The sequence below is a fragment of the Pinus tabuliformis genome, chromosome 1_1 (genome assembly GCF_031772625.1).
Source record: "Pinus tabuliformis cultivar Carrire ecotype Pingquan chromosome 1_1, CPIR1, whole genome shotgun sequence".
Taxonomy (NCBI): Eukaryota; Viridiplantae; Streptophyta; class Pinopsida; order Pinales; family Pinaceae; genus Pinus; species Pinus tabuliformis.
In genome coordinates this window covers 953,489,232-953,509,568 of record NC_142297.1, presented here as the reverse complement: position 1 = coordinate 953,509,568, position 20,337 = coordinate 953,489,232, and positions in this window count along the sequence as shown.

The window sequence follows — 20,337 nt, the reverse complement described above, 5'->3', positions numbered from 1 at the left end:
TGTTTAGCACCCTTCACTTGAAGATAGGATAATTCTTCCCATCAAGCTTAACGTTGGGTAGAGGGATGCTTTAAGATGAAGCTATCCTCCCCTTGCTCAACAATTCTCTACAGATCTCAGAACAGAACCAAAGGTAATCTCAGGAACAGCGTACTATACTACTATGACAAAGAACCACAATTCTGAAAGAACCACAATAGTAGTATAGTACGCTGTAGAATTTCTTTCATCAGAGATTATTAGGGACAGAAATATCATTGCATATTAACTTGAGCTCACAATATGATACACCAAAATTATGTGACAAGGCCACTCGATGCATATGTTTGCGATTTCCTATGTTGAAGGTTCCAATAACCTTTGATCGTGGAAAATATCCTGGTCCCAATCATGTTTATGATCAAGGAAGCGAGTTATTTACTAGGCAAGATAATTTGCTTCCTTTTCCCCAGTTAGAACTATGCAATAATTGCATTGCCTAGTGAATGAAGTTTTTATACTTTTTGAGGGACCCGTAGCATCATCATCATTTGGACTGGAGTATTTGTGCTTGGCTGGGCTATTAATGGAAGCAGGGGGTTTACAGAAGGCCCTTGTTTATTATAAGGGGGCAATCAGGGTGAAGCCTATATTTGGATGTTCAATTGAGCCAAGGAAATGTATTAAAGGCTATGAGAGAGCTTCAAGATGTAATTTTGCGCTACCAACCAACAATCCAATTGTGTATTGACTATCTATTTGCCTTCGGGTATTTATCCAACGCTTTTTATAAACAAGAGTTGGCATTACCACTCTAGAAATATTCTATCATCCTGGACTCCATCTTTTTGGAGGTATAGAATAACCTGGGTGATGCATTGAAAATTTATGGGGAAAGTGGACGAAGAAATTGCTTGTTACCAGAACTACCTTCAAATTTAGGAAAATCATCCTCAGGCTCTGACAAATTCTGGGGGTATTTATATGGAATGGAATATGGTAAATTTGGTTGCTGCTCCTTTTTGTGGGATCCAACTGATATATAATGCAGGGGATGTCAAAGGTTCTCAAACAGTTTCCTTCAATTTTCCAAATGATAAGAAAACAATAAACGAGGTGGGAATTGCCATGGTCATGCTCAAAAATGTTGCAGAGGCTAAATTGAGGTCTATTGCAGGTACATGCATTTCTGAAGAACAAAACCAATATGTGGATTCTGAATCCATGTTCACACATATGGTTTTCAAAGAACATTGTCATGGGATTAAGCTTTCCAATAACAAGCAGTCACTTGAGAATAGAACAAAAGGATAACTTCTTATAGCTCCAGATGAAGATGCACTGAATGTTTTGGCAAACTTCATGGCTAATGAACAACGATATGTTGTATAAATTCTACATATTGACAACGTAGAACCAGATTATATTAACACAACATTGGTAACTGTCTTCCATAATTTTATAAGGGAGGATTTTGGTGACATTGTTGTATTCTTAATGAGGCAAGAGAGAATTGAAAGACTCCTGCAAAAGTAGGCTACACATTTGTTTGAGAAAATACCACAATTATCTGTTGTTGTCGGAGTAGAAAATTGCCTTGGGATAATGGAGGTCCTTCCAAGTCCATGGTTGAACTCATTTCCACCAGCTATTCTGTGCTTATAGATACTACTCCAAGGGAACATAGCCTGGTCATTTCACATCCAAAGTTAACAATCGTGCAAAAAGAATCTTCAGACATAGAGCTGGATTTTGCAAATCTGAGTTTTGAGGTAGTCTCACAACTGGTAGGTTGGTTCGATGAACTAGCCAATGAGATTAATTCAAGTAGAAGGCCAATTAGTATACTTGATAATGAAGATCTTCAGACAACTAATCCTTATATAAAAAGTCTAGTGCGCCAGGTGGATGAGAATTGTCTTTCACTGATATTAGATTGGCCTAGTCCTAATGCCATTAATAGAATGAGGTAGCCGAGAATGGAAGAAGAACGAATAAGGCAATGGAACATCAGTTTCATTGTTTTCATGACCAAAGCAGATGGTAAGGCAGCCGAGGATGAAATGCAAGAGTTTAGCTAGGGTGAATTGGTTACACTTCCTTTCCAAGATGATGAGCATCAAATGAACATGATCGACACCATGGCAATGTGTGTGGTTGATTGTAGTTGTGCTTATAAGCAAGAAATAATGGGAAGGGGACGTGACCTTCAATTGATGAATTTCTTAGTTGACCTTAGATTAAAGGAGCATACATACTACATTTTTCCGACCTATTCATTTTCTCAAGAAAAACTACTTCAAACACCGTAGACAAGGCTTTTCACCATGGTAACTGAAAGTGGACAATGGATACCACCATTTTTATCCCAACAGGAAGGCATGAGAAGTCTAGAAAAGGAGAAAGGTTGTAGTGCAACTTATACTGCTGGAAAGAGTGGGTGGGTTAATCTAGAGCGCTCCTCAATTGACAAACAAAAAGGCGGATTTGAAGACACATTGAAAGCCTTCACCCTGGAAAGAAATCAGATAAAAGAAGCTATGGATTTTTCCTTGGATAACATTGATGCCTCAGGGTTTGATGAGACTTGTGCATTATTGTGGGATATAGATACTTCTGTAAAGATGGGAAAATTTCCATATTCAAATACTTCTAGTGAATCTGACCCGAACAACAAAGATGACATTGTCTTAATTGATTCTGTAAGGGTAATTTTGTGGATAATAAGGAGAAATCTAATATTGGGAATGGAAACGCTTCTAGAGTCTATGGATGCCAAGCAAGGCTACGAGGAAATTTTGTTGCATGCTCAATCTGCTCACATGCTTCACTCTGGAATAAAACCAAGTTCAAATTTTGATCATACTATGTATGAAGATGTTATAGTCAAAGATATTATTTTGTGTTTGAAAGCAGCAAGCGAAGAGCAGTGGGAACAAATTGAGTGTGCAATCGATGATGGTACTGGGATTAACTTTCGATATGCACATGGGATTAACTTTCGATATGCTCTGGCCCTTATCACCGCAATAAACAATATGACGTACTGTGCCAAAGAAGCACAACATATTCAGCGAATTGAAATTTGAAATTAACCCATCATTTGATAAAATAACCCTGAAAATAAAAATGACCGCGTATTTTGACCAAAAACACCCAAGAACACATCTGGATTGCACAAAAATGAGCACAATCTACAGCTATAAGAAAGCTAACAGAATGAAAGGGAAAACCAAAGGAAAAAGAAACGGACATTTAACGAAATAGGCGTGATATAAGCAACAGATAAAACAGCAATGACCAGAAAGTTACTGCAAAAATGGTGCAGAAATATTATTTAAACCAACACGAACAATACATGGGAATCAGAAGCAGGAAGTTGCCTTCTCCATCACAATATTCATCTTGGGATACTGGCAGACTGCAAACATCCAAATGCTGTAATATTTAGGGTAAGTACTGATAACTTTCCGTACCGACTGTTGTTGTTGCTGCTGCAGTGGCATGAGCCATTCAAATCCAAGAAACAATGGATACCGAAAACAGAGAAGAATAAGCGGATTGAAATCTGAAAATGCAAGAATATCCCACCGAAACTGCTGCTGCTAGATTTGTGAACTAGAATGAAAAAACCTATTTCAAAACCATTTTTATACAAAAACCCAGGGAGCCATATACAAAAAAACAGCGGGCTGAATCCCTCAAAACAGGGAGCCACCCTCGCTCTGCCCTCCATTTCAAAATAAATCTAACATCCCATGACCAAATCGACCCTCACAAACCACTCCAGGGACCAAATCGACTCTCACAAACCACTCCCAAACCAGAAAATCCAAACTGTAAATCAAAATGGGGGCGATTTTGATCAAATACCATTCCGCAAATATCAAAATGGGGCTATTTTGATCAAATACAATTCGGTTAGTTTATCCGCCCTGGGCTAAAATAAAAAAATAAATTAATTTTTAAATAAAATATGGGCTAATTATATAAAAAAAAAATATTATTTTAATTAAAAATTCGCCCCATTAAAATATAAAAAGCCTTAAATTTCGCCTTTGGGCGATTATTCGCCCTAAAATTAACCTTGCTTGCCTGTTCTACATGTGGTGTTATGTACATATGGTGTGGTGTGCATGATTGTACAAGTACTATTCTGTGCAGGTAGTATTGTCTACATGTCGTGCATGTGGCGCTATGTACATGTAGTGTCATGTACATGTGTGCATGTGGTACTGTGTACATGTGGTATTGTGTACACATTGTATAGGTGGTGCAGTGTACATGTGGTGTTGTGTACACGTTGTGCATGTGGTTCCATGTACATGTGATGCTATGCACACGTGGTGCAGGTGGTGCTTTGTATAGGTGGTACTGTGTACATGTTGTACATATGGTACTGGTGTACGTGTGGTATTATGTGCATGTCATACATGAGGTGTTGCGGGCATGCAGTACTATGTATGTGTATTATGTAGTCGTGGTATCATGACATGTGTATTCCCTGCATTGTACTTTGTGTAGTACATGTAATTTGTTGTATTTTATGCCAGGTGTAAGTGCATGTATTGTGTGGCATTGTACATTGGGTATAGATGTATGATTTTTGTTGTATATCAAGTGTATGTGTATGCATTTGTGGTGTCACACATTGTGTGTAGATGCATGTCTTGTGATGTACATTGTGTACATATATGTGTTGTGTCGTGTTGTACACTGGACATAGGAGTATGTATGGTATTGTGTTATGCACTAGGTATAGGTGTATGTGTTGTATATCAAGTGTAGGTGCATGTATCACATGGTGTTGTATGTCGTGTGTGGTTGTATGTTTATGTTGCACACTATGGGTATATGCACACAGTTGTGGAGAAGGCACTGGGTGTTGTCAAGGGTGGAAATCGATCCAGAGTGGATATGGAATAAGGAAAAAGGCAGAAGCTAAGGATTGATTAAAGGATAAGTATCTCATTTCAATTTTATTATGCATGTGATTTATGATTTTGGTCTATGTTGATTACATGTGATCTATGATTCTGGTTTATGATGGTTACATGTGATTTATGATTTTGATCTATGATGGTTATGTTTTGAGCTAATCTGATGTGATATGTTTATACATGATGATTTGGTCAAATGTGCTAGTTTTACTTGTTGTGATAGGAAGTGAATCGACTGCAAGAATTAACTGCAGCAACAAAGGAATTCAAAAAGGGAGCAGTATGTTGGTAAAGCCTTCAAGAGTAGGGCCAATGTGGGACACTAGTGCCCAATATTGTCCATTGATTTCCATGAGCATGCTATGACCAATATGATGGTTTTGAGGGAGGGATATTCCTTGGTGTTTGTATCTTCCAATGCAAGGAATCCTTGACAAGGGATGGACTACCTGGGATGGGGTTTCCAATGGAACTTGGAAGGTGATTGACTACACGAAAGGGGTGACCGAAGTGCCCGAGGGACTATGTAGCAGAGAAGGGACGGTCATGGATGGATTTGTTTTGGTCATTAGCATTTCCAAATGGAATCTGATGCACATTCAGAGTGCGCCTTGGAATAATGAGCCGGTAATTGTTCACTAAGAGGAAAAGTGGCACAGGATTCTAGCGTTGGACATTGTATACAGATTTGAATTTGCAGTGGATTATGGACTCCCTAGGAAGGAGGTGAATCATGGTATTACTTTGAGGGTGGAGGTGTAAGCCTCTAGATTCTCTTGTTGTGGATGTAGACATCATATCTTTCTATTAGCTGGTTGAGAAAATGTGAATATGTGTATATGTGTGTATTATTGTAAATATTGTATCGAGCTAGATTTATAAAGCTCCATAAAAATTATGGTTATTTGCTGGTTGAAGTAAATGTGTATGTGTATATGTGGTTATTGTAAATATCCTAATGAGCTATGTTATGAAGCTCCGTAATTGGTATGATTTTCATGTTTCAGTAGTGATCATTGTAAATACTGCAACGAGCTATGTTATAAAGCTCCATGGAAGTATGTTTTTTTTTCATTGGTCTTGTTGGTTATAGGTGTCATTCAACACCGAGGATGGTGTTCCCCCAAGGGGGAGGGTTCTATAATAGTCCTGGTAAAATTCCATGCAAAAATATATAAGGCCACGATGCTGGGACACTTATTCCAAGCTAAATGTTGGGCAAGGCATCATGGGGGGTGTTCATTTGGTTGTTTATGGCTAAGGAAATTGGCAAAGGCAATGGCTAAGGCATTAAAAGGAAAAATGGCATTTTTGGCACATTTATTTATGAAAATAATGGAAATTAGGAGAAAAGGGAGGTGAAAGGTCATAGGTTGCATGTGAGGAGGAAAATGAAGGAAAATAATGGAAAATGAAGAAAATAGAGGCCTCATCCATAAAAAGGCTTCTGAGGATCAATTGGTAACCTTTTGTCAGTTTAGTTTTGGAGCTCTCTCTCATTATTCTTTCTCTCATACTCTTGGACACTTAGAGTTTTCTTGGAGCACTCTTGGAGGATGTGGCATACTTGGATTCCTAGAGCAAGAAGGTAGAGGAAAAGCAAGAAAATGCAAGGAGGCATTAGGATCATCAACTACATCAAATTTTCTTACAGGTGCCTAGTTACATGTATGTTTTCCTCACTAGTTTTGGCATGCATGGCACATGCATGTGCTTTCTTGGTTGTGATCTATCATTCGCATGGAGGATTGCCTAGATTGACATTGGAATGCTTGGCGTTGCCATTTCCTGGATAACCATGGTGATTATGGGTTTATCTTCATTGTTTTTTTTTGGTTGGTTCTCATGTTCCTTAGCTTGGGTTGAGTTATTAGTTCTTGGAATCCCTGGTTGGCTAAACGCTCTGGAAGCACTATAACAGCTTAGGTTGAGTTACTAGTCCTAGAAGCCTTGGTTGGAAAAACACTCTAGAAGCCCTTGGTGGGTTGAGTTACTAGTCCTAAAAGCCCTGGTTGGACAAACGCTCTGGAAGCCCAGTGATAGCTATGGGTTGAGTTACTAGTTTTGGAAGCCTTGGTTGGAAAAATGCTCTAGAAGCCCTAGAAGGCTTGGATAGAGACCAAACTAATGATGGTTTTGTGATGTCCGACCGTGAGGTGGAATCATTGTTGATGGGTTGAGGTGGATGGCCTCTAGAATCTCTATATGAGTTTGGATTGATGTGTTCTACAAGATCCCACATTCATGCTTGGAATATGGCATGGGGGTGATGGATGAAGAGAGATTTGTCTCAGCCATATTACAGTCAAGTGGAATGTGGAAGTCCCATCTCAGGTTTGGATTTTGCATCAGTAATGAAAGGTTATTTCTCCTTGTATCTATATGATAATTATTATGGATTATATGTGGTTTATGTGGCTGTGATTGCATTGGTATTTCTATCTCTATTATACTAGTTATGCATGTATTTTATGACAACAGTTATGTATGACTCCCATCATTTTCCTACTTGTTGTTGAATGATAAATGTATATATGACCTAATGGATGAAATGGAATCTAATTTGATAAGGATACAATGCTTCACAGAGAATCTCATATAAGTATGAGACCCATATGCTTAGATCTATTATTTACACCTGTAGGTTGCATATTTACTAAGTGTTTGACAAAATGTCTGTCATGGTTAGGCTTGGTTAGGTCAAGCCCTTGATCAAGTTTTGTGTTAGAGTATTTTCCTTAGTGTCATTTAATGTCTTGGAAAGTCTCATCAAGTTCTAAGCATTGGTTTGGAAACTATCCCTGGAAAAGTGGCTTAAATCTTGCATTCTCTGGCACAAAATTAGCTAATAAAGGCTGTAGTATCTCCCTTGCATACACTATGGGAGTGACTACATATTTACAATCACACTCATGCCTTGTCATGGGAGAAACTCTGGGTCTAATTCATTGAAATGCTGGGTTAATTCAGCGTTTGGGCACCTGATGTGGTGGATTGTCTTTTTGGGGTCCTGAAGCACCCGAGGAATGTTTGTATGGTGTGTTTCCATCAATTCCATTTCCTTAACATTACCTAGGAGGTCAAATCATATCATAGTGGCCTCTCGTCACATGTTTACCATGGCTGGCCGATTGCTTAGGTAGATGTGGGAGGAGGGTGTTACGCTCGTGTCTATGTGTCTCAAGAGTTCTTTTCCTTTGTTGAAGATCACATCATAACCATGATCTTCCAAAACTACACTAGAGATGAGATTTATTTAGGCCTAGAATGAAAATGACATCCTTTAGTATGAGAGGTGATCCCCATTCCCTCTAAAAGGTGACTATATCAACCTCTATCGCACCGTACCTTCCATAATCCCCTAGCTTAATGTGCATCCACAAATATTTCTCCTCCAGGTCACTAAAAATTCTCTACACCCTGTCATGTGGAATGAGGCACCTAAATCCAAGTACCACATGCTCCCCATCATTGTGTTGGTCATGCATGTGATAAGGATAAATCCAAGCTTGAACTGTGAATCCAAGGCTTTGCCTACTGCTCTGCCCGAGGTCTTCTTACTTTCCCTTTTCTATGGACACTTCATGGCATAGTTCCTGAATCCATGACAATGGAAGAATTTAATTTTTTACAAATATTTCTTCTTGCCCCCTTGGCTAGATTCTAGTTTGGTTTGATATTTCTTCCCTTTTCCTTTCTTTCCCTTTCCAACCAATGTAAATTTTTCTTCATCCTCGCCCATGGATGAAGTCCCATCTCTGGTATTTTGCCTTATTTCATCTTGTACCAAATTAGACTATAAGCATTCCCAATTCGGTAATTTATCCCTCCTGTTCACTTGATATTGGTAGCTATGCCAAATCTTGGGAAAGCCCCAAAGGGATAGGATTACCAATTAATCATTTGAAACAATAAAACCAACTCTTGCAAGCTCATCACGAACTTGTGTGAACCTGCTCAGATACTGTGGGATAATGTCATTCTTCTCCATCTTGATATTTCAAAGTTTATCCTTGAGTGTCAGCTTCCTATGGTCACTACTATTTTGGAACAAATCTCTTAGTGTTTACCACATGACATAAGGAGTTTCTTTCCCATGGAGATTGGTGAAAATGTGGTCCCATACTCCCTCCAATATTATTCTCCTCACCTTGGCTATGTCTTTATTCAACTGAGCATGGTTCTTGGCATTAGATTTCAGGGGTTTTGCAACATATCTCTTGATGTATTCTAGCAATCCATTGTCATCCAATACCACCTCTATGTGAGCCTTCCATGCGATGAAAATAGAGGTGCCTTCCAAGGCATACTTTAGCCTCAGCCCATTGAAATTCATCTTCTCAACTCCAAAGATATCCTATTACAATTAACTACAAATTTGAACCTCCTAAGAAACAACTTTGAAATTCTTGCTCTAATGTGAATCCTACTCTGGTACCATGTAGAAATTATGGTGTAGATTTGCAGCTTCTCATGAATTTTTAATCAAAATCACAAGACACAAATTTACTCTACTGTTCTATAGAATTCAATTCACAATTTAGAACATTAATCACAAACATGCAATGATAAATAACACACATGCACACAATATTTTTTCAAGTGAAAAAAAATCTACTAAAAACCCCTTTCCTGCTTACATTAATCTGATGAATAGAAATGTATTAAAATCGTTTTTCTGAATTGAGCACGACTTGCAAGTGAATAACATATCTCTCTGCTCACTAAGAAGCTCTAACCCAGGCTTAGTCAATTTATTCCTCTTCTTGATCCCCTATTTCCTTGCGTAATTCCTTAAGAAATCAGACCCCTATTATTTAGGAATTTCTCCAAAATGGATTGTGCAATCCCCAAGGTTGATCATCAAACTACATGTAACACCTTTACACTCAAGACTCCTCTACAATGGATGTTACATTGCCTTGGAATATCCACCATAACCAGGGAACTCAAATTCTCTGCATGCACTAGCCATTTTGGGTTGATTGATCCGTTAATTGGATGATCACTTAGTTTGACTGAAGTCCCACTACACAACTAACCTTCCACTAGTTCCTCCAACAGTTGGAACTAGTTTAACTAAAAACAACTTGAGATAACTAACATTGATGCTACAAATTAGAAATCACACATGCTTAACTGAACTCTAACTCTTCCAACTTGAATTTACTAAGTAAAGTAGGTGACGCAAGCTATGTCACACAAGTTAATTGCATCCAAGTTGTCTGCTGAAGTGGAAATTCAAATTTTCTGAATTTAATCAAGGTAAAATCAAATTGAGAATTTCTTGTTGCATTTTTCAACATCAATGATGCTTCAATTCATATTTATTGGCAACAAGCCTAGGCCTTCACACTTGCACATGCATAAACTCCATGTTTCTTAGGCTTGAAGTCACAAAAGTGGAAACCTTGTCTTTCAAAGGCCCAAGATTATTGATTTGGCTTATACCATATTATAAAACAAGTTAGACCTCTAAATGAGGAAATCCTAGATAGATTTGAGTCACATAACTAAGCTCAAAGAAAGATACTCACAATAACATAATATGCTATCATCAATGAATAATTTGAGCATCTATTACAAAGAATTTATCTCCTTATATACATCATTATTCAATAAGTAAGTTATTTTCACTTATTAATGTGCGATAGATCACTTTACATAAAAGGTGGAGACTAACATAATCTAAATTGATAAACTAACATTTTTACATAGTAAGCCTTATATATTGACAAAACCATCTCATTTTCTCTTTAACTTCTCAAGATCAAATCCTCCATTTCCACAAAGTTATCTCATCAATTGTAGGCATGACAACCATGGTTTAGCCAAAGTTCCTCCATGCACAAGGAGATGAAGAAAATTGAAATGTGAGAATGAAGAATGTTCATGCCAAGTGGAATTCTCTTTATATGAATGGAATAGAGTAATAATGATCTGTGAATGGGAGTGAGTAACTATTTTCTCCCAAGAGTTGCATAAGACAAGTGTGCCCTTATTGAGAAGCACGGGGAAATGTACAAAAGACAATAGAAGTCAAATATTCATGGGAAAATATTTGCAAGGAAGCACAACTGTGTAAGGTTGTACTTCAAAAGCGAAGTGTCAAGTCATATCATGGTTAAGTTTGGAATCTCAAGGAGAAATTCTATCCATTGGGAAGCCTTCCACATTGAGAGAAGCCCCTAGTAGCCCTTAGAAGAATTAAATTTGGTCAAGGGAAAAAATATTATTTTTAAGATAAACCCCACATGTTCCCAAAAGTACTACAAGTCGCCCTGGGAAAGGAAAATCTACCTCATCAACCTCATATAAATAAACATCACATCATATCACTTGGAGTTCATCATCACACATAACATCTTCTCTCTCTTGATTTTATTGGTTCATATAGCTCTGGAAATTGAAGTTTGATCTCACACATGCGAAGGAGAGAGAGTCATTTTCTATTGGCTGAATTCACCTTTTGCTTTGGGAATTTAACCAACATTGACTTTTTGGACTTGGAGCATGGTTTGACTTGGTTTGACTCTGATTTTCAGATATATTTGGATGGATAAGTTTAATAGTAGGTTGACCAAACCTTTTCAAGACATTTTGACTAGCATTGGTCGAGATTGCAAGACTAGGGTTTCCGCAGCTCAAAGTTTGACTTTGAACAGATTTGTAGGCACTATTTTGGGACTGTTTTTGGTTGACTTTGACCAACAAAGGAGGCCTCATTTTCTAATTGTTGACCAATCTTCCTTGGAGGTGTTTTTATCATTGACGATTAACTAGGTAGGGCTTATTGTACTATTGTTGGCTTTGACTAGGAATTGCAAACTTTGAATTTGGATCAAATTTGAATTTTGGGCTCATCATTTTATTGGATATTGGATTAGAATTTGGATTATTCAAGGCTTTGACCTTTGAATTTTGTTGATGAACTTGAACATTGTATCTCTCTATTGAACATTTGATAACAAATCTAATAGAAGAAGAATTTGGAAATTTGAAAAGGTTTTTTTCCCCTTGTGGGGTTTTTCCCTGGTCTTTGACCAAATATTGTGTCTCCATTGTTCTTGGTTGCCTTATATTTCTCATTGGTTTATCGTTTTATATACAATTTCTTAATGTTTTTGGAATATTGAAGTATATTGGATAAATTTATTTCTAACTGAAGAATAATTGTAATAAGTGATTGTGTTAAGCACAAAACACTGAAAATTTAACATGGGACCAGAGCTGAGGTGAAGACAAGACCAAGGAGACAAGAGACAAGAAATCACCTTTAGCAATATTTGAAGAAAGCTTAGTTGACTTGGTCAAGATGTCTACCTCGTACTTTAAGGAAGGAAAGAAGTTGAATGACTCATCAAATTTTGTTGCTTGGAAAATCAGGTTGGAGGTGACCTTAGATGAGAATGATATATTGGAATATGTGGAAGGAAAAGTACTCGAGCCTCTAGAGAATGCCTATGCTACTATCAAAGACAAGTACAAGAAAGGTGTCAAGATAAAACCAAATAAAATTATTATTGATTCTTTAAGAGATCATTTTCTTACTTATACTTCTACGTTGAAGAAGTACAAGGATATCTATGATAAGTTGGTTGGGATGTATGAGGTAAAAAATTTGAACCATATTCTCTCCTTGAAAAATAAACTCAAGGATATCAAAATAAATAAGGGAGAGACTATGCAGTCATGCTTCATGAGGATATCCCAACTTAAGGATCAAGTACTGACTGTCAGGGAACCTATGTCTGATAGAGAACTGGTACTCATGGAGCTTGGAGGGCTTCCTCCAATCTGGGAGACATTTATTACTACTACAAGCAACAATGACAAGTTATCGACATCTAATGAACTCGTTGGAAAGTGGACTCAAGATGAGACCAGGATGATATCTAGAGGAATAATTCAAAAGCATGAAGAAGGAGAGTCCTTTGAATTTGTTTCTCAAAATAATAAAGGAAGAGGGAGGTCATTTAATTCAAGAAATATTGAACCTAAATCAAAGGACTCCAATAGAATAGTGACGGTAATTGAATGCTTCAATTGCCACAAGCATCGTCATTATGCCTGACACTGTCCAGAAAAGAGAGATGCTCCAAGGCCTAATTACAACAATAATTGTGGCTAGAAATACAACAAGTTTATTGATGGACAAAGAAGAGATTATAGAATAAGAAGAGATTCTCCTGATGATCATGAAGAAGGTCATCATCCTCAAAAGGGATCAAGAAATTCAAGGTATAGAAATAAGGTAGTTGCTACCAAATCTGAATATTTTGTTATTTCTTCTCTTTCTAGTTCTTCTCCTACAGATTTGTTTGATAGTTGGTTGGTAGATAGTGGGGCCTCTAGACACTTCACCAGGTATCGTGAAGTCCTCTCAAACCTGGTTGAGAGGCAGACAAACTTGAAAATCATTCTCGGGGACACTTCTACTTATCCTACGAAGGGTTTTGGTTTTGTTTCATTTCATATTGACTATGGTGAAATCATCCATCTACATGATGTTATGTACATTTTGGGATTGAAAAAGAATCATTTATCTATATCTTCCTTAGAAGACAAAGGGATGAAAGTTTCCTCCATAAGAGGAAAATTCCTCACTTTGCCTATGGAATCTCGAATAGTAGATGCATTTATTTTGGGATCAAGAATTGAAGGACTCTATCGAGTCAATGGAAGTTTGATATGAGCTCTGATTCATGATAGTAATCATTAAATTGAGTTATGGCACTGAAGGATTGCATATCTTCACTATGATTCTCTGCCTAAAGTAAGGAAGATGGTTGTAGGAATTCCTAAGGTTCAAGCTAGTCATGATGGAGTATGTCCAAGATATGCAAGTGGAAAGAAATCAAAGGCACCATTCCCTTCTAGCAGGAGCAAGACTAATGACATCTTACATATCATCCACTCTTGAATTATGTGGACCCATGTCGGTGAAATCTCTTGGTGGCTATGATTTAGATTGGATCATTATATTGTTTTTCATACATATCAATACATTCAGAGTGGAAAAAATGGAGAAATCACCTCACGTGACCTTTTTTACCGGTGAGACCCAGTTTGGCAAAACAAGGTCTAAAACCTTTCAAGAGCATTTTGACGCGTCAAATGACGTTTTTTGGGGGTAAAAATTTCCTACTTTAGCATGCATATTTTCATGCTATTCTACACACATAGATATTTACAATGACACAAGAAGCGAATCAGAGTCTGTATGCAAAATTTATGCCATTCAGAAGTTGACCTTACTGTTTTCAGACCATAATTTGGGAGGATGTTACGTCAGCCCCCATTATTCATGGAAATGGGGCTATCCATGTGATTATGATGTAAAAGACTCTAGAAGAGTCTATACTGTAACTTTGGTTAAAAGTTTGAGTAGCCAAAGTTAACCACTAGTAGGCTATCTGTTACCGGGAATAGTGTCTATGCAGAACTGCTAATCCCACTAAGGGTGGTAGCAACCTTAGAAACAAACAAAGTAAAGCTATTTTCATATTCCTTTATGAAAAATAGATAAGAGAGGAATGAAGACACCAACCTCAATCTTGTGCTTGGTTCCTAACTTGATTCCTCTCCCTTCTGATAGATCCTCGCCACTTGCTTCCCCGTCAACCCAGCTTCAAAGAGCACCTGTGGAATCAAAGCAGCATAATACTATCCGAGAACAGAGATCTACTAGCATAAACAATATAAGATCAGATGTATATTGACCACACACAAACATATATCATAAAATATGCAAGAACATGGAGGAAAACTTGAATAGCTTTATTGATATCAAGAAAAGAGCAGGGGAGGATTACAACCAATTGTTCTGACCCAGCGTCATCCTCTCATCAAGAAGCCCTTCTTCACCTCATGAAAAGCTTAGATCACCAAACACTATGATGTTGCAGCAAGAAACCAACAGCACTTCCTTACAAGATACAAAATTCCAGCCTCTGGATCTCTGGGATGAGGGATCCATATATAGATGTTTGAAAGGGGGGTGAGTCAGCTTCTGGGGTTTGATTAGTGTCCTCTCTTTGATAGTTCTTGATTCCACTTGGAGAATGATGATCTCTTACTCATCCCTGGGCGAATTCAGGGAGGCAAGTGTCACAGGAGAAGTTTCTGGAAGATTCCATGATTTTCCACCTCGCACACTGCCTCTGCCATTTGTCCATTCTCGCCCATCGCACCCCATAGAAGGGATTTTCAACATGCATCGCACCCTCTATGTGTATTTAGGTGGGATGCAGCGCACTTTGTCCATGGAGCAGGTGAGATGGTCCAATTTTGACCAGTTCTGAGTAGTTTTTCATGGAGAACTTCTGGGAGATGATGTGATCAGATGACCTTGTTCTTTTAGGGGTTGGAACAACACTTTTAGAGACTTAGGAGCCCTTGGTTTATGGACATTTAGGATTGGGGTTGCAGTGCCCAAAAATGTCTATAACACTATCGAGCTATGATATTATCGAGCCACTAGGAGAAAGAGGCATTCCATTCTTTCAAGTGAATTTGTTCCATAGCTGAGAAAAAATAGCCAAGAGGGATAGGAGGTAGAGGGAAAGGGGAGGATTTGTGCACTGTAGTAGCCCATGGGCCACAGGCCATACTTCTTTGTACTTGCAACCATATTTCCAAACAAAGAAAGAGAGCATAGTGACCTCACCTTCTGGTTGGGTTTTCTCCCGAAAGGGTTTCCTAGAGCATATCTTATGTCTTATGTGTGCTTGAGATTTTATTTTTCCGTTCTCTATTTTTTTCATAATTTACGTTCGCATGCATGCACCATTAATAGTAAATCTATAGATTCAAAAATCTAATAAAAAGTAATAGTGTATAATTTTAGATTTTTAATATAATATTATCATATCTATTGTGATGAATTGTCTAATGGAATATCCATGGAATTTTATGGCTCATATTAGTATAAAAGCAAGTTTCTGTAGTATTTTGTGGAGATTTGCAAGGGATCTAGATTGGCGGGGCCAAAAATTGTAAAGCCCTAATTATGGTCAATGAATCTGTGAATGGCCCTCGTGATCCTACATAGGTTAGGTTTTCATGGCTAGAACAAAAATTTGTAGATATAAATTGTAATGTAAACCTCCTCATGGCATCCCTAAGAAATAAGCTTTGGATATTCAGAGAAGATGGGAGTTCAACTGCAAAGGATGAATCATAAGGGGGGTCGGGAGATTGGAAAGAAATGAAGAACCAACCAAAGAAAGAACCCCAAAAAGATCAACCTAGTTTGAGTTATATGAACCAATCACAATCCCTATTTAAAATGGAAGAAAAAGTTTATATCAAGCCATACCACGTTGAGATCAATGCCTTGAAGCTAAATCTCTGGTTGCAGCAACTGGAAGATTATTTCAGCTTCCATCAAATTGAGAAAGAACATAATATTTCATTTGTATGGCTAAAATTAAAGGCTCATGCATTGACTTGGTGGGAGAACCACATAGAGACCTTGAGGCTGGAGGGAGAGCCTCCAATGACTAAGTGGGAGGACTTTAAAACCCTCATTAATTCACAATTTTATCCTATTATGTACATAGAGGACTAGCAGATCTGATGGCACTACTTCAGGAAAAAGTCAAGCCAACTCATGCAAGAGTACACCACATATTTTAGAAATATGGCCATACTTTTGGGTCTCCCCAAATAACCTAGATGTACTCAAGTATTTGGGGGCTCTACACTACCATCTGTGGAAGCAATTGATGTTGTTCAAGCCTAAATCAGTGGATGAGGCTTGTCTGCTGGAACAATACTTGGATAACATAGGCCTGAAAAGAGAGAAATCAAGTGGATTGAAGAAGAAGGAGAAACAGGATGCTTCTAAGTAAGGGAAGAAGAAGAAGAAGAAATGAAGAAAGGTAAAATTACAAAAACCACAACACACCAGTGCAAATATCCCAAAAACTATTGCAACCACTACAACATTGATGGCCATTAGGAAGATAAGTGTTGGAAGTTTTATCTAGAGTTGAATCCAAAGAACAAAAAGAAAGATAATAAGAAGAATAATCTCATGGCAAAATATTCAAGAAACCAAGTTGCAAGTAGCTCAGATGTGGATGATAAGATCGTATGTACATGAATACAAAAGGAGATGAATCTGAGTAGCCTTCAGCATTATGAAGAGAAAGAAATGACCAAACTCTTCCATATAAAGATACAGGTCAAGAAGATAAATATTGATGATCCGTTTGACTCAGGATCACATGAAAATCTCATTGCAATAGAGATGATCAAGAAGTTGGGGCTAGATTTCATGATCATCCAAACCCATATCCACTGGGATGGGTAAATAAGGATGCAAAGCTTAAGGTAACAAAACAATGAAAAAAATAGATTTTCTATCAATTTTGATTTTATTGATGAACTAGATCTAGATTTGGTTCCCCTTGATGTATGTGGAGTCATTTTTGGGAGTACGTACATGTATATGTGAGATGAAATGTTCATGTAGAGAGCCAACTAGTACTGGCTTGTCAAGGATGGAAAATCGTTCATCATCAACACGCACAAAGGAAAGTAAAAAATTTCACTAGTAAGTGTTAACCAAGCCAAGAAATTTATCAGTGCTAGTAAGAAGTATGTTTTATTGTTTTTAAGAGAAATTAAGTTTGTAGAGGAGTCAGTGAGAGGCAAGGCATCCCTGGAGGGGTGTAATAAGAAATAGAAACAACAACTAGAGGATTTTTTGTAGGCATATAGGGATGTGTTCAGAGAGCCTGAATGGTTACCACCTAAGAGGGAAGTGGAGCATGAAATCCATCTATTTCCAGACTCCCCATTGCCAAAAATTGGTTGTGCAGGCAATATGTTATAGAAGCAAGTGAGGTGATGAAACAATTGTAGCAACTATTGGAATAGGGTGTCATTTGACCAAGTACATCACCTTGTGGGTCACCCATCATCATTGTGGAAAATAAGGAGGAGACTTGGAAGATGTGTATAGATTACAGGGAATTGAACAAAATCATGCTCAAGAAAAAATACCACCTACCCAGGATAGATGATTTGTTGTATCAGTTACAGCAAAAAAAGTACTTCACCAAGTTGGAATTAAATTCTAGATATCACTAGGTTCAAGTCAAAGAAGAAGATACATGGAAGATTTCCTTCAAAACAAACCAAGGTTTGTATGGGTGGTTATTCATGCCATTTTTCCTATGAAATGCACCAACTAATTTTATGAGATTAATGAAGGATGTATCACACCCTTTTATAGATTCATTTGTTATTGTCTATTTGGATGCTATACTACTATACAATGCTACCTGGGAGGATCACATGTCACATTTGATGTAGGTGCTAGAAACATTAAAGAAGCACCAACTACTAGTAAATCTCAGGAAGTGTGATTTTGCATGACAATATTTGGTGTATTGGGGTATGTGATAGGTGGAGGAGAGCTAAAGATAAATCTTTCTAAGGTGGAGGCCATCATGAAATGGTTGGTGCTTACAAATTTTTCTGGGGTCAGAAGTATCATTGGGGCGACACAGTACTAGATGTAACAGCCCTGGTCAAAAATCCATGTAATAAAGTTAATAAAGGAAAAATAATAACCAAGGCCATGGGACACGTATTTCATTTATTATGGCTAAGGAAATTGGCAAAGGAAATGGCAAAGGATTTGGAAAGGCATTGGGCATTAATTGGAATTTTATTTATGAAAATAATGGAAAATAGAAGAAAAGGAAGGTGAAACATCATAGGTTTCATGTGAGGAGGAAAATGAAGGAAAATAATGGAAATTGAAGAAAATAGAGGCCTCATTAATAAAAAGGCTTTTGAGGATCAGTTCAGTTTTGGAGCTCTTTCTCTATTCTTTCTAGTCTCTCATACTCTTGCATACTTAAAGCATTCTTGGAGTAGTCTAGCATTGGGGGAAGGAAGGCAAAGGAGGGACAAGAAAACAAAGGGAAGCAAAGATCAAGCAAGGAAGAGTGGGAATCAAGCAGCTACAATGGGATTACTTGCAAGTATCGAGTTGCATGTATGTTTTCCTTGCTAGTTTTTGCTTGCATGGTACATACATGTGTGTTCTTGGTTCTCTTGTTTTCATTGGCATGGGTTTTTCAGGTGTGATAGTGGTTTTCATATTTGCCTTTCCATTTTCGGATAACCATGGTGTGATGGGGTGTCTTATACTTAGTTGAGCTAGATTTCTGGAAGATTTCGAAACTTAGCGAGGTGGTATCAGAGAAATCACAAGGCCTAGGAATCCCTAGATCAATAAAGGTGGGATTGAGGTAAAGCCTAATTGTATCTACTCTTGTTGGGCCTAGGAATCATTGGCTGTTGAATGGAAGGATATACAATAAAGCCTAGATGGTGGAGAAAGAAAAATCCTCACAGTTTAGGTGGAGAGCTCTGGAGGCATCCATGCTTGTATAGGCCTAATAATCCCTTGGTGGGATTTTGGTAAATCATGGTAGTGTATGTTTATTGTTTTGGACTAGGAATCCCTTGGCAGGATTGTGGTAAATCTTTTTTGTATAGATGAGGGTTTCGAGCCTAGGAATCCCATGGTGGGATATATGGTAAAGCCTGAGGAAGCCCTAGTTGGTTTTGTTGTGAGTCCTACATTCATGCTTGGAATATGGCACGAGGGTGATTAGTTGAAAAAAAGATTTGGTTCAGCCCAATCTATGGTCAGGTCATACATGGAAGTCCCTAACTTGTTTGGATTTTTTATATGTTAATATGATTTATTTTCCTCTTGTGTTTTATGAGTAAATGTACTTGATATTATGTGGCTTTAATGGTTGTTCTATTATCATTATTCTACTGGTTAAAATCATGGTTTTATGACAGATCTTAGTCATGTCTCTCATCATGGTTTCATTAGTAAATGTTAATGAATGTACAACATAATAGATGATAATGTAGCTATTATGAGAGGGCATTAATCATTCTTGACAAATCTTAGATAAGTATGAGACCCCTATGTTAATATTTGTTGCTATGACCTGTAGATTACATGTTCATGATGTGTTTGACAGAATGCCTGTCATGGATGTTAGGGGTCAAGTCAAGTCCTTGATCAAGTTTTTCATCAATAGTCTTGTTTTTTATGGTTTCTAGAAGTCTCATGAAGTTTTGGGTAGAGACTTGAGTCCTAGCCCTAAAAAAGTGGCTCAAAATCTAGGGTTGCTTGCACAAAACTACCTAAAAAAAATTGCAATATCACGGATGGCTTGTCATGGGAGTGACTGGAGGGTTTCATTCGCTTGGAGGGCTTGTCATGGGAGTGGCTAGGGGTCTCATTCAGTAAAACTCTAAGTTGACTCAAGGGTTGGGCATCTGGAGTGGTTGGTTGAGGAAGGTCTATAAAGGGTTGATATGTTTGTTCCACTTCCTTAAGGTGATATAGGAGGTCGAGTCATATCATAGT